This window comes from Leptonotus elevatus, chromosome 9 (genome assembly GCF_054856555.1).
Source record: "Leptonotus elevatus isolate MCC_2025b chromosome 9, RoL_Lele_1.0, whole genome shotgun sequence".
Classification (NCBI taxonomy): domain Eukaryota; kingdom Metazoa; phylum Chordata; class Actinopteri; order Syngnathiformes; family Syngnathidae; genus Leptonotus; species Leptonotus elevatus.
The window spans coordinates 1,112,854-1,128,259 of record NC_141247.1 but is presented as its reverse complement, the minus strand read 5'-3'; the positions used below and the strand labels follow the sequence as shown (position 1 = coordinate 1,128,259).

The following is a 15,406-nucleotide window of genomic DNA, read 5'->3' as shown; positions in this document are numbered from 1 at the left end:
TTCACATGCAGCGGCAGGAGAGAGGTGAGATAAGCTTGTTTATTGGAGAGGGCCCTTTTCTCAAGGTGCACTCGTTCATCATTTTGGTTGAGGGTAGTGGTGGTGGTGGCCGCGTGTGTGTGCATGTGTGCGTGTGCGTGCGTGTGTGTGTGCGTGTGTGTTTGTGGCATGGGCATTTCTGCGCACCTACAAGCTTTTGTGTGATGGTAACAGGGTGGGGGGCAGTGTGTCTATCACTAAAAGAGACAATGACCTTGTGGCAGGATGGGTCTGCCATTTAAGAAACACCACTAGTATAGTGCATAGAAATAGATTTAGAGTAGCTTTCAAGGGTTAATACAGAATTTTTTTAATTAATGATTTTAAATATGTGGCCTCTGGCAATAGGGTTCTCATGTGTCCAAAAAATCTAAATTTAGATATTTTAATTCTACACCTAATTTCCTTTAAAATTATATATAATACATGGATGTACATCAAAAACTGACAAAGTTACAGCAATTTTAATGTTGGAAGGTTGAAATCCCTAGTTTTGAGAAAAACAGGTTTAATGTTTTGGTACTTGCATCTTACAAATTTCCATAGCAACCAGTACACCTTAGGAAAATTATATTAACCTGAAATTTTCAGGAAAAATTAAAAAAAAATTAAAATATCAGTGGAAAGTCAATTTCACGACTGTGCTTGTAAGCAAAAGCACAGGTGAGAGGGGTCGAGGTGGATCAAACCATTTTCAACCAAATGGGGGATTTACTGTATTTTTGTTGTTTAAATATTACTTTTAAACTCTATGGTTTATATCTATTATAGCTATAAGTTTTTAGCTTGTTAAAAAGAATACAGTAAAAAATAAAATACAAATTATAATCTAGAATTTTGTCTCCTCCTTTGAAAGACAAAAACCTACATTTAGCAGTCTTACTTTGACTCAAAACAATTGTAAGAATGGCGGCAAAATATTACACTTTTAGTTGATTTCTCCTCCACATCCATCGTAGTTGGGTCTGTATCCTGTTGAGACCCAGTGCACATTTCCGAGTGGTCTTTTGGTGTGTGAAAAATACATAATAAATCAGCAAAAATATTAATGTAACTATAAAACAAAATAACAATGCAGATAACCGTACATCATTCTAGGTTTCTGATCATGACAATAGTCAATTAACCTGATGCAAGTAATAAGCTTTCTGAATTCGGCAACGATTATTCCCATTATTCGGAAGTCCAGTGCACATTGGTCCCCAGAAGTCATCAATGTCAGTTGATGTATCAATGGCCAACGTGGGCAATAGTTTGCAAAATATCTTTAATACAAACTTTAACAGTCTTGTTTTAGAGAAAAAAGTAAGTGTAGTCATCTTTGCGATGAATGGATTCTTCTATATTTACTTATTCGAATTTCTAGAATCAAGATTTTTGCTAAATACTGAAAATTCTCTCCAGTAGTGAAGGTCGCTGGTGCTTTTTAAGAGGCAAACAAACTAATGAAGCTTGTGAACCCGCACTGAAAAAGTAAATATAAATAAATAAATAAATCCAATCACCTCAAGTGATTGGTTGGCGTGATTTAAAATGTTAACACCTCACGATAGCTAGATTTAAGCTGTTGCAAATTTTAAATGTTTTTCCCCCCCCTTGAAGCCTCAATTGCAAAATATCCAGACATGGTTTTGTAGTTTTACTGTGTATTTTTGTGTCTATTACCGTTGTTTTTTTCTTTCAATCTCTAACTTTGTTTAATATGTAATCAAACCTGTAAATGAATGAATGATTTACCCATGTTATATGATCTGTTTAAAAAAAAAAGTATGTTAATGTTTAATACCGTAGATAGATAGATAGAGATAGATAGATAGATAGATAGATAGATAGATAGATAGATAGATAGATAGATAAAAACTGTACAAGATGGAAATATATTTGACTATATTACTGGCATTGATGACACAATTTAAGATCACAGATGGGCATTGTCGATCTGTTAGTGAGCTTACGTCAGTATTTCAGTTTTAACAAAAAAATAATTGACATTGGATAACTTACCAAGGTACACCTGATGATCTCTCGTGGGCCCGGCACACTAATGTGCTACGGCACACTGGTTGTGACTTGTGAATCACTTTAAATGACTTAAATGAACGGAAATCCTTCATTCGTATTCAAAAGGTTGCCCTATTGTCAAAAAGGACAAACGCACATGGTAAGTCTTTTTTTAGACTTACCTTGCTTTTTTTTTTACTTGGCAGAGAGCGAGCTGCCATTCTATGTCACTACAAACTGAATGCGTTGCAACGTAAATAACAATGGCAGCGTAGTCCAAATAAAGTTTCTACTAAATGTATTAAACTAGATCAGATTTTTGAAAAATGAATCTTATAGTCATGTCAGTAACAATCCCAAAAATAATATAGAGCAAACTTGTCATTACAGTCCGGGTTCCATTATTTCTACTATTACCTTTTTTTCTTGTTTTTTTCTCTCACAACTTTAGATGTTCATGTTTCTTAGGCTCAATGACGGGGATATGTACATCGGTGGGCCTTGTTGGTGTTTCATGGTTATTTACTTAAACTTGTTTATAATGTTTATGTGGGGACTTAGTTACTTTTGGTAAGGGTTTAGAGTTGTTGTTTTTTCAGTCTAGATGCTCCATAGTGGCTTGGGAGGGGGGTGGATGCAGTCCCTTATTTGGGGAGGGACCGCCACCAAAGATTTTGCTTTGGGGTGAAATATTTTTGGGGTGTTGGTGTGTTCTTTGTCTTTTGTCTTTCTGCTCTTTCCCTTTTCTTTCTTCTTTTGTGAAGTGGAGCGACTATCCATAATCTTTTCTCCAACATATGATGAGTTCTCATGGTGACATGAAAGGACGATCAACAAAGTTTGTAAGCTGGAATGTGAGGGGACTCAATCACCCAGTGAAGAGGAGGTGGTGGAGGTGTTTTCTCATCTAAACAAATTAAAGGCTGAGGTAACTTTTTTTTTTTTACAGGAGACACACCTTCGCAATAAAGACATTCAAAAATTGAAGAGGGGACAAATATCTCAAATTTACCATTCTAAATTAAATTCAAAATTTCAAGGTACAGCTATTCTAATTGGCAAAAATGTGCAATTCGCTTTGAATAAAGTCATGGGTGAAGAAAGGGTTTGTTATTGTACAGGGTAGGTTATATGGTATGCCAGTGGTGTTAATTAGTGTATATGCTCCTAATTTCAGAACTTGGTACACACCACTTCTTACTCGGCGGAGGTCTAAATATCAGAACATCACCAAACCCCCCATCCAAATCTTTTGCCAGCCGTCTGGAATTATCGACCCATGGAAATCTAAATGAAAATAGCTTTTTAGATACTATAGGTTTCCCCATTAAAGCTGAAGGGGATAGGGACTTTTTGGAGAATTTGAAGGCACCAGGCCCCGATGGGTACCCGATAGAGTTCTATAAGGCTTTTGCCAATAAGCTAACTCCTTTATTATGTTTAGTCTATAGTGAAGCCCTAAAACAAAGGAAACTTCCATGACCCAGGCTAACATTTCAGTTCTCCTTAAAAAGGGCAAAGACCCAACCAAATGTGAGTCATATCGTCCGATAAGTCTGCTTACAATTGGTTATAAGATTCTTACTAAAATTTTGTCTTCAAGATTCGAATCAATTGTACCAAAAATTGTACATTCGGACCAGACTGGATTTGTAAAGGGCCGTCAATCATTCCACAACATCAGACGGCTTTTTAATGTTATCTATTCTAAATCGTCCAAAGAATCTCCAGAAATAGTTTTATCATTAGATGTGCACAAAGCATTTGACTCAATTGAATATATACATATTTTTAAAACTCTGAACAAATTTGGATTTGGTCCAATTTCCGTTTCTTGGGTTGAGACACTGTATGCTGCACCTCAAGCAAGGGTGAGGACAAATAATCTCAATTCATCTTATTTCACCTTCTAGTGAGATACAAGGCAGGGGTGTTCTCTGTCCCCTCTCCTTTTTGATCTGGCCATTGAGCCACTTGCTATCGCCTTGAGACAGAGTTTAGACATGCATGGGATTCCAAGGGGTGGCAAGGTCCACAAGGTTTCATTGTATGCAGACGATCTGCTGCTGTTCATATCACATCCGGATACCGCAATTCCAAAATGTTTAGACAGTTTGGTAGGTCATTTGGATGTCAGATTAATCCTACTAAAAGTATATTACTTCCCATTAATGATATGGCAACAAATCACACTGATTCCTACCCTTTTAAAACCGCAGTCGGGCCCATGACGTACTTGGGTGTAAATGTCACGAGTAGGTACACAGACTTATTTGAAGCTAATTTCAAAAATATTTTAAATCAGATTAAGGAGGACTTGTCTCGCTGGTCTTCGCTCCCTTTATCCTTGGCGGGCCGTATCAATTCAGTCAAGATTGTCATATTGCCGAAGATTTTGTATTTATTTTAAACATTCCCCATCTTTCTGCCCAAATCATTTTTTAAAGAGCTGGATGGGCACAGTAGCCACTTTATTTGGAACAAATCTATACCTCGTGCTCGGATAGCAGTTCTTCAGAGATGTTGGGAAGATTGTGGACTGGGGCTACCAAATTTCTACCAATATTACTGGGCTACTAATATCTTTAAACTGGCTTTCTGGTATAGTTTAAGTGTAAATGGGGATGGGCTAAGCTGGTTATTAATGGCACAACATGACTGCCCTTCGGTTTCTCTGGCATCGCTGTTATGTGCCTCTCTCCCGTTACGAGTGGGTGAGCATTTAAATAATGTAGATGTTCGATCGAGCCTTCGCATTTGGACCCAGTTTCGTAAACACTTTCAACATACGCAATCCTTGATATCTTTGCCCTTAATAAGAAATTTAGCATTCAAACCGTCATTGATTGATACTGCTTTTTTATTTTGGGCCAGACAAGGTGTGAAATGTGTGGGAAACTTATTTGTGGAAAGCAATTTTGCAACTTTTAAACAACTAACTACAAAACTCAACATACCAGGATCTAATTTTTTCCGATATCTCCAGGTTTGTGACTTTGTTCGCACTCAATTTTCAAAATTTCCTCTTACACCAGATTGTAGCCCCCTCGACGAATGTCTGACATTAAATCTTAAACGAACAGGTGGTGTGTTCCAGTTGTATAAAATTATCTATAGCATCAATTTCAAGTATTTAAACGATTGCATTATTCAAGAACTAAACTAGCTAAATTTTTTCAAAATGTAGACCCTACTTGTATCCGCTGTAAGCGAGCTGCAGTATCCTTGGCACAAATGTTTTGGTCCTGTCCAAATTTACATAGGTTTTGGTCTGAAATTTTTGATACATTTTCCTATATTTGCAAAAAAAAAAAGAATTGACCCAGATCCAATCACAGCAATTTTTGCGTTGTACAAATAAAAGGAGTTCCAAAGGTTCAGTCTCTGTTGATAGCCTTTTCTTCATTATTTGCTCGCCGTTTAATTCTTACAAATTGGAAATCTCCACTACCTCCCAAACACTCACGCTGGGTGACTGAGACCATGTCCTTTCTCCAATTTGAAAAAATTAGAACCACTGTGCATAAGAAGAACTTTCAAATGATATGGCAACCCTTCCTGAATTATTATAGTGACATATTTGATGCAAACTCATTAGAACAATAGCCCACTCTCACTCTTTCCCTTGGCGTTATCTCTTTTCTTACCTTTCTTTCTTCTTGCACTTCTACTTTCTCTTATTTCTTGCTATTTGGACATGTTTTGTATTCTGTTTTGGAAATGGCGGTTGTAAGTTGGTACGCCTGTGGGCTACAATGTCATTGAGGAAGATATATGTGAGTCAATGTATGTTCTTATGCAGGTTGTTCTAAATGTTCATGATAACATTTCTGTGTGAAAAACAATAAAAACATTTTGAAATAAAAAATACAGTCTGGGTTCCTTTTAAGGTCTACAAATCATTTCCAATTGATATCAGCTTCCACATGTAACCTGAAATCTTGCCAAACTTAAATGACTCATCACACCATACAAACTATTAATCAGTTAATCAAACAGGAAAAAACTTTTTACTGTCCACTTGCAGTCGGAGCATTCTTTTCTCCAGAAACCTAACAATTTTGTCAATGGATATGGACTTACTTGGAAAAAAATTTCCCAACATCTGACCTTAATCATAATGTTTTCTGCCAATTTTTGATATTGTAATGTATTTATCGAACAACAGTTGTTAATTCAGTGATGACACTTTAAAAATTGTATTTGCTGCCTGAAACTCGAAGAAAGACATTCATGGATCCATCCATCCATACCAACAAAACTTGGGGTGTTGGAAACTATCCCTGCTGAGTTTGGACAAAGGGAAAACCTGAACTGGTCGCCAGTCAGTCACGGGGCACATACAATGTAGACATCATTGAGTAGGAACCAAATCCAAACTGAATGAACTGAAATCAAGCAAATCTAACCGGAAAGAAAATATAATATTTTTGAGTTATAGGAAACTTATATTTAATCTTTATAAAACTCCTTTTGGTGGAAAGCTGAATGGTCTAATTTCCTACAAGACTGATGTTGCATTACAATGTCGAAATGACAATTTTTTATGATTTTTTTTAAGTCAGGCGTAATGACTGAAATATGGAGAATTCACTGTGATTTTATTTTGACATGAAGCATCAGATTTTGATGGGACCTTGTTTGTGGGACACCTGGGGTGGTCTAGTGTCCTCCAGAGCTGGTGTGGTATTACAATATCAAAATGATAATTTTTTTAATGATTTTTTTTTTATCAGGCATAATGACAGTGAAATATGGCAAATTAACTGGGCTTGTATTTTGACATGCAACATCAGATTTTAATGGAACCTCTTTTGTGAAAATCCTGGGGTGTTCTAGTGTCCTCCAAAGCTGGTGTGGTATTGCGTTATCAAAATGGTAATTTGTAATGATTTTTTATTTTTTTGTCAGGAGTAATGACAGTGAAAAATGGCGAATTGACTGGGCTTTTATTTTGACATGCAACATTTGATTGGACTTGTTTTAAGGGAATCCTGGTGGGTGGCCTCAGCATTGCATTTCTGCTTTTTGCAGATGATGTGGTGCTGTTGGCTTCATCAAGCCGTGATCTCCAACTCTCACTGGAGCGGTTCGCAGCCGAGTGTGAAGCGGTTGGGATGAAGATCAGCACCTCCAAATCTGAGACCATGGTCTTCAGTCGGAAAAGGATGGCGTGCTTTCTCCAGATCGGGGATGAGATCCTGCCCCAAGTGGAGGAGTTCAAGTATCTTGGGGTCTTGTTCACAAGTGAGGGCAGGATTCACCTGAAACCTGTTAAAAATCCCATACCCTTCACATATAACCGAATACTTCAGAATCCCGCTAGAGTCGTGAAGTTGTCAGGAGACCAGAAAAGAAAGATGAAACAAAATGAAATCCAGCACCGACCAGACAGTGGCAATGAAAATTTGACAAAGTAAAATCATTTACTTTGTGGCCCACGTCGCGGCAGGATTGCTAGCTTGACTTCCCTTTTGGACGTACGTAGTTTTGATTGATATTAAAGTTACGACCAACATCAACACAACGCTATCCCGAACTCATATTCAATTGGTAATTTAGGACGCTAAGAAACCGCTAATTAATTACTCTGTCTTTGTACGGCAGAATATGCCAACGTAATTGGTTACTGGCTATCATGCAGTAGGACATGTTAACATTACCTACGGGTGCCTGGCTGGGAGCTGTAAATGAGTTTAACAGCTGGTACCTGCAACCTTGCTTACTTTAATTATTTTTCAATATTCTGGACCAAGGCTACTTTGTAATTTACTCTCCATATTTAAAGGAAGGAATGTGCCTTAAATTGCACGTTGAGGTCTATTAATTATAACAAAAAAAAAGGATAAATAGAACTCATTTTATAGAACACTTTTTCCCATTAAAAAAGAAAAACATTCAACTCTAAATTTAGCTGTTTAATTATAGGAAAACAACTTTAAGCCATTAATACCTTGTTATTTTACACAAACCATGTAAAAATAAGAATGTTTCTGCCTTATATTGCACTTAAAAGTTGTGTTCCTAAATCCTACACTGCTATATTAGACATTTTGAATAGATTTTTTTTAATTTACATTTTACATACACAATTTATAAACCAAATTCATAGTCTGTATCACATTGACATTGCTTACTTCTTATGAATCCTTTTTTAGTCTGTAGCACTTTAAGATTGTTCATTAATGTAAATTGCATATCAGATAATATTTATATTTACAAAAGCACGCCCGCACGCACGCACACACACCCACACACACACATACACAGGTTTGTTTTACTATCTTTGTCGGGCCATCTCATTGACATAATGCATTTCCTAGCCCCTTCCCCTAACCCCAACCATCAAAAATGATTGCCTAACCCTATTCCTACCCTAACCTAAACCATAGCCCAATTCAAACCTAAACTCTAAAACCAAGTCTTGATCCTCAAAAAAAGGTCTAAACTTGTGGGGCCAACCAAATGGCCCTAAATGTACCCCACAACTCTGTGAAATCCCGAAATGTTGGCCTCACTTTGTAACAAAAACAAGATCACACACACACACACACACACACACACACACACACACACACACACACACACACACACACACACACACAATAAGCAACTGCAATCACGAATGTGATAAATGGAAAGAACATTTATTTATACACACACAGAAATAATAAATCAAAAATATTTACAATCCCTGCCCAACTTACCTGTGCACAACAACCTGGGGCCCAAAATAAAGACAAAATAATTGTTCCTCATAATGGCCATTGTAATTGTTCTCAGTGTTGTGTTAACAACATCAAAGTTTTTTGTTAAAGTCGAAGTGCACTCTTGTTCAGTCAAATCTACTGCAGTTCACAGGCCTACTACAATGGTGAGGTAGAATTTTGAAAGTTCAGCTACTTGGAAAATGAGGCAGGCAACAAGTTCAGATCAAGGGTTGCTCACCATCTCCCTCGTCATGGAGAACTCGCAGAATTCCAGCTCCCCTCTCCTTTATAGACATCACAGTAAGAAAAATACTGTGGACCGGTGGGGTGCCTGGCGGGCCTGCAGTGCCCCGTCCTGCTGTGTTGGGTTGGGGGCGCGGGCCGTGTTGGGGTGGGGGGCGCTCCTGCTCCAGGGTTTGCTCTCCGGCCGGTGGCCCTGGCAGGGCCCGGGAGTCGTCCTTTGGCGCTGCCGCGGCCTGGGGGGCCCTGAGGTGTTGCGCTTGCTCTGTCCTGACAGGGGTCGACGGCTCCCCTCTTTGGTGGAGATTTTCATGCATGCCAGATCCACCACACCAGCATCTATCGAAACTCAGACACAATCTGCTTCTTTCTCAGGTCATTGAATCGGTGGAGTCTGGTGTCTGTGGATCTCACTCTGCTTCGTCTGTCCTTCCTTCCTTTCATCAGTCTCTCCTTTGGTCTCTTGAGGTCTCCCTGATTTGTTGGAATTTAGATGTTTCTGGGGTTGGTGAAGGACTCTGGTTGGTGGCCCGGTGGGTGGTGTCTGGTCGGTGCTGGATTTCACTTTCCTTTCTTTTCTTTGGTCCTTCCTCGGGTCTCCTGACGGCGGTGTTCGGTTTAGGTGAACGGTATGGGATTTTTTAATAGGTTTTTGGTGAACTAACGAATACACACACACGCACACACGCACGCACATACACATACTCACCCACATACAAAATTTAAAAAAAAACAAAAAACAGAGCAATTTGACATTACCGAATCAACAATACTGAGCTCTTCAAAAAAAAAAAAAGTTTTCATTTTCATTAGTGACCATGCTACGGCCTACTAATGCTAGTGGTTAGCTTTGATTAGTGCATGGGGCTAATTCACCAAAACAAGTAGAAAGACGATCGAAAACTTGACACACTATCTCTAACTAAGTTACTGCTGATACAATAGTGTTCACTGACATGTAGATTTGCCATTGTGATGGCTTTTAATCATAATATTTTGGCTTAATTCACTCAGTGTTTCTCTGAGGCAGCAGTTGTCTGTCAGCTCTCTCTCTCTCTAGAGTAGGGTCTCAAGCAGCTTGAAAAAAGGTAGGTCTCATTTCTACACAAGACACATCTAGTAACTTGAATGTCTTTTTTTCTTTGCCTAAAAGAAACATTCAGTGAATTAAACAGAAAATGAACATGTCAATGAACGGGAACTGAGTTTGGTGACAGTGTGTCGAAGTTTTGATCGTCTTTCGACTGTTTTGGCGAGTTAGCCTCATGCGCTAACCGATGCTAACCGCAAACATCAGCAGGCTGTAGCATGGTTGCTAATGAAAACCAATTGCAAATACGGTTTGTGATACCATATTTTGATTTTTTTTTTTTATTATTACAGATGTATAGAAAGGAGAGTAATCGATATTTGATCATTACACTTAATAGTCTTGTTTTACTGCATACAGGCTAGGTTGTTGACCATTGACAAAGGTCGAAACTGAAGTTTGAGTTCTCCATGAAGAGGGAGATGGTGAGTGTTGGAAATCATTTCTTTGATTTCTGCGTGTTCAAATAAAATTCAAAGTTGAAGTCTCGTGGAGAAGTTTTGCTAGCTTTATTTCAGAGTCTGAAAGACATCTCTAGAACCCGGCTCAAATAGCCCTGGTCCAAGAAGTGTAACATTCTCAAAATACACTCACTCATTTATACATAAAACAGTTCCCTCCCCCTTCATTGACAAAGAGGTACCTTTTTTGCCCCCTACAGACATAGAGCAACCCATGTGGCACTCTTTGTCAAGACAAGAGTCTTCAAGTCTACACCCCCCCCCCCCCAGTCTTATCTTTCCTCAGTTCCTGTCTTGATCAACTCAGAGGATGTGGGTAAACACTTGGCCCCCACCGCCTCCTGGCACCAGGGTTTTTTTATGGACCGACCTGTGATTGCATCTACAGACATCCCTTCATTTAGATTAAATCAGAAACCTTACTATGACAGGGAAGAGAACAAAGACTATAGATTAACTAACATATGGGGAACACTTTGAAAAATATAAATTGAAACAGAAAAACAATGTTAATAATCCAACATGAGCAACCCTTGATCTGAACTTGTGCCTGCCTCATTTTCCAAGTAGCTGGCCTTTCAAGATCCTACCTCACCGCCGTAGTAGGCCTGTGAACTGTAGACTTAACTTAACAAGAGTGCACTTTGACTAATTGCATTTACGAACAACTTTGATGTTAAAACCACAACACTCAGAACAATTACAATGGCCATTTGGAGGAACAATTATTTTGGGCCCCATGTTGTTGTGTGCAGCTAAATTGGGCAGGGTGTTGTGTGTGTGTGTGCGTGTGCGTGTGTGTGTAAATAAATGTACTTTCCATTTAACACTTTCGTGACTCCAGTTGCTTATTGTGTGTGTGTGTGTGTGTTAAATTAATTACTCCTAGAGATGAACCTAAGAAACCGTTACATACATCTATCTACATTGTTCTAGTTAGTTAAAAGGGGTGCCTGTTCAAAACCCTTTTTGTTTTAAAGTTGTTGATACTGTTACTGAAAAGGGAGTACACATTTGTTATCGTCAACACCATTTGTCTGAAAAATCTGTTTTGGTTTTAGATTGGCAATGTAAAACATACTGAAGTTAAAGACTTGTTCACATTTAGAGGACATTTACAAATAAAATGTTACTTGAAACATTTTGTACATATGTGTGTGGTCACTTTATCAGGTGAAAAATATTAGTCCATGTGTTGTTGATATGAAAAGATACTTGTTCATGATATACAAATAATAGCAGATAACAATGTAAGCATTTGAACACGATAATGTGTTGCCACTTTAGAATAGGGGTTGAAAAAAGATGAGTACATGAATTGTTGATATGAAAATATAGTTTGTTTATGATAACAAAAGGTAGTAAGGCATTTACAGAAAATTTGTTCACATTAAAATATAAGTTGTAAATGATAACAGTCTACAAATATTGGCGGAATCACCAATATTGAACGTTGAAATGGATCGGCAAAAAGGTTTGTATTACAGTCAATACCACAGATGCACATTTTTCAACATTAATTCATAATTGCCCAACATGACTTCATCTTTTACTTATGTATTTTAATGATTAGTAATGGATATTTCTTAATCATGAGTTAATCATTAGTTAATATTTGCAAGTTATGAGTTCATAATTCTCCAATAGTGGCAAATTATTAGTTCATCATGAGTTCAGATAATAGCTCATCATGACTTAATCTTTCGTTAATGCATTTACAAGTTATTAGCCAACAATTTGTAAATTATTTATTCCTAATCTTTTCATATTTACATATTAGTTCAATATGAGTTCTCATGACTTCATATTTAACTAATATATTACAATTTTTTAACTAAAAAACATTCATATAAAGTGTTACCAAGACATGCTATAAAATATATAAAATAAATATCTACACACATACAATACATCAAACACTCTCAATGGTGCTCCTATAGAAGGAAACCAATAGTTTCTTGGTGATGTTGTTTCGCCTGAGCACCCGCAGAAAATGCAGTCTCTGCTGGGCCTTCTTCAGCAGCTCAGAGGTGTTCACACTCCAGGTCAAATCCTCCTCAATGTGGACTCCCAAAAAGCAAAAGTCGGCCACCCTCTCCACACAGTTCCCTCCGATAAATAAGGGATGAATGTCAATTTTCTTCCTCCTAAATTTGATGATCAGCTCCTTGGTCTTTGCCGTATTGATGAGCAAGTTGTTCTCCCTGCACCACCGTTTCAGTTCGCCCCAGAGATGAGACCCACAACTCTGGTGTCATCTGCAAATTTCACTATTGTGTTGCTATGGTGTGCAGGGATGCAGTCGTAGGTGTAGAGGGCATAGAGTAAGAGGCTCAGCACGCAGCCCTGTGGGGAGCTTGTGCTGAGGCTGAGAGTTGTCGAGACGTGGTCACCCACTCTGACCTTCTGGCTACGTCCAGACAGGAAGCTGTGTATCCACCTGCAGGTGGGGTGTGGAAAGCCCAGATTCCCCAGTTTGTCCACCAGCCTGTGGGGGAGGATGTTATTAAAAGCTGAGCTGAAGTCAACGAAGAGAAGCCGCACATAGCTCCCCTGCTGGTCCAGGTGTGACAGTGCAGCATGAAGGGCTGTGGCTATAGTGTCCTCAGTTGATCTATTGACCTTGTAGGCGAACTGATTTTTTTTGCACTGGGGCCTCACAGCATGGTGTTACGCCACTGGTGAGATGCCGGACTCCTTGCCACACCTGCCTGCTGTTGTTGCTGCTGTCCAGAAGGTCCTCTTATTTTCCTCCTGTAGTCAGACTTGGCCTCTCTAATGCCTCTCTTCAGGTTGGCACGGGCTGAGCTGTAAAGAGCCCTGTCGTCGGACCTGAAGGCGATGTTCCTCTCCCTCAGATGAATTTGAATATTCAGTTTTTGATCACAATAGTAAAGAAACTATTTACAGAACAAGTTTTTTATAAACTCTGGAAAATACTGCTGAATACAGCACATGCATGCAGTAGGAAATAATGAACTATTATGTGAATGAACAAGAGTTGTTATAGCAACACAGATGTCTTTTTCTAACGTTTTTATTATTTTGTTTTCAATGTTTAATTTTTACACTACCTAACATTATTAAGGTTGTTAAGCTGTTTGTATAGAGCTCAATTTGCAATATTTATATATTTATGGACTGCAGTGGGGGGTCTAATATACATTGATTTGTAGTGTGTTCAGCTGTGCATGTAAGTGCTTTTACCAGCTAAATAAAAACGAACTTAAGCAGCGGGTGTGAGAGACTGACGCAACACGAACCAAGCTCTGCCTTGTCAATAGCGCTGCAGCTGCACAATGTTGAGTATCCCTTTAAAAGGAACCCCGACTGTCATGAAAAGTTTGCTCTATATTATTTATTTGGTTGTTACTATCATAACTATGAAATTCATTTTGAAAAATCATTTTCAGTTTAATACATTTTGTAGAAACTTTATTTGGACGTACACTGCCATTGTTATTTACACCGCAACGCATTCAGTGTGTAGTGACGTAGAATGGCGGCAGGCTCTCTGCCGAGCAATGTGAAACATCTATAAAGCAAGTTAAGCCTTCCTTGCGTTCCAAAAGAAACATGAGATTGGGAGAGACACCCTCCTCCACACCGTGCTCTAGTCATTCACCAATCACCAGACGCCTTCAAGAGTTTTGATCATCCCTTTAGGAATGCTACGGAGGCTTACCTTGCTTTCTTTATAGACGTTTCACATTGCTCGACAGAGAGCGAGCCACCATTCTACGTCACTACGCACTGAATGCGTTGCGACGTAAATAACAATGGCACCGTACGTCCAAATAAAGTTTCTACAAATTGTATTAAACCGAAAAAAAAAATTCAAAAATAAATCTCAGTTATGTTAGTAACAACCAAATAAATAATATAGAGCAAACTTGTCATGACAGTCGGGGTTCCTTTTAAAGGGATACTCAACATTGAGTCAATCAAGTTCTTTTGTTGCTGATAAACTGTATAAACGGCTGTCTACTAATGCTGTCCACAAATCCTGGTCATTATTTTGACATTTCAGTGGCATGTTTGTTGGGTGGCAGCCGTGGATCAGAGGTAGAGCCAGTCATCCAGTAACAGGAAGCTCGTCTGTTCGATTCCCGCTCTCCCCAAGTCATGTGTCGTTGTGTTCTTGGGCAAGACACTTCACACTCATTGCCTCTATTAATACTCCACCTGGGTGTATTCATGTACACCTTGCCCATCCCAAGCCTGGATAAAGTAGGAGGGTTGCAGCACTAAGGGAATCTGGCATAAAATCATAAGCTCCTACTCTATGGAAGTTGACAGTACCAACTGTTGGCTGCAGCGACCTCACGCGGAAGTGGAAGCAGCTTGTAGAAGAAGTGCATGTTTGTTGAAAGCTTGAATTTGGGGCAAAACCTGTATGTGTTATATTTTCAGGTTAAACACTGGGGTAAACACGATTTGGCTGTTTGGCCTCTAATTGGACGAGAAGTAATTTATCCAATCCACTTTATTTCTATAGCACATCTTATAAGCAAGCGTTTCCAAAGTGCTGCACATTGAGATCCGCACACTATCATACACATAAAATATATAAAGATTAAAAAACTGTCAATAAAATACAATTGATGAAATAAATACATAAAAAATTACAAACAACTAAATAAATAAAATAAAAAACACAAAAATAACCTAGTTTGTCACTGGTACAGTATGACGTAGTCGCTCTGCCACCCAACGGTTCGGTCTCGTACATGATTTCCGGGTAAACCGCACAACGCAAATAAACAGAATAACAAATACAAACGAGCTATACAAAGCGGAGAGACGAAAGGCAACGTGGGAAAAACTAGACATGGAAAGGAAACAAAAAAATGAGGCAAAAAAGG

The 15,406-nt window shown here is 38.6% G+C and overlaps 1 long non-coding RNA gene across 1 annotated transcript in view; it reads left to right on the top strand.

Annotated features, from left to right (window-relative positions):
* The window catches only part of LOC147167827 (uncharacterized), a 23,442-nt gene extending 14,873 nt beyond the window's left edge, over positions 1 to 8,569 (top strand). Inside the window, exon 3 of the long non-coding RNA XR_015095994.1 lies at positions 7,075 to 8,569. This is a non-coding gene — a long non-coding RNA (uncharacterized LOC147167827). The remainder of the gene's footprint in view (positions 1 to 7,074) is intronic.
* Positions 8,570 to 15,406: the final 6,837 nt, after the last annotated feature.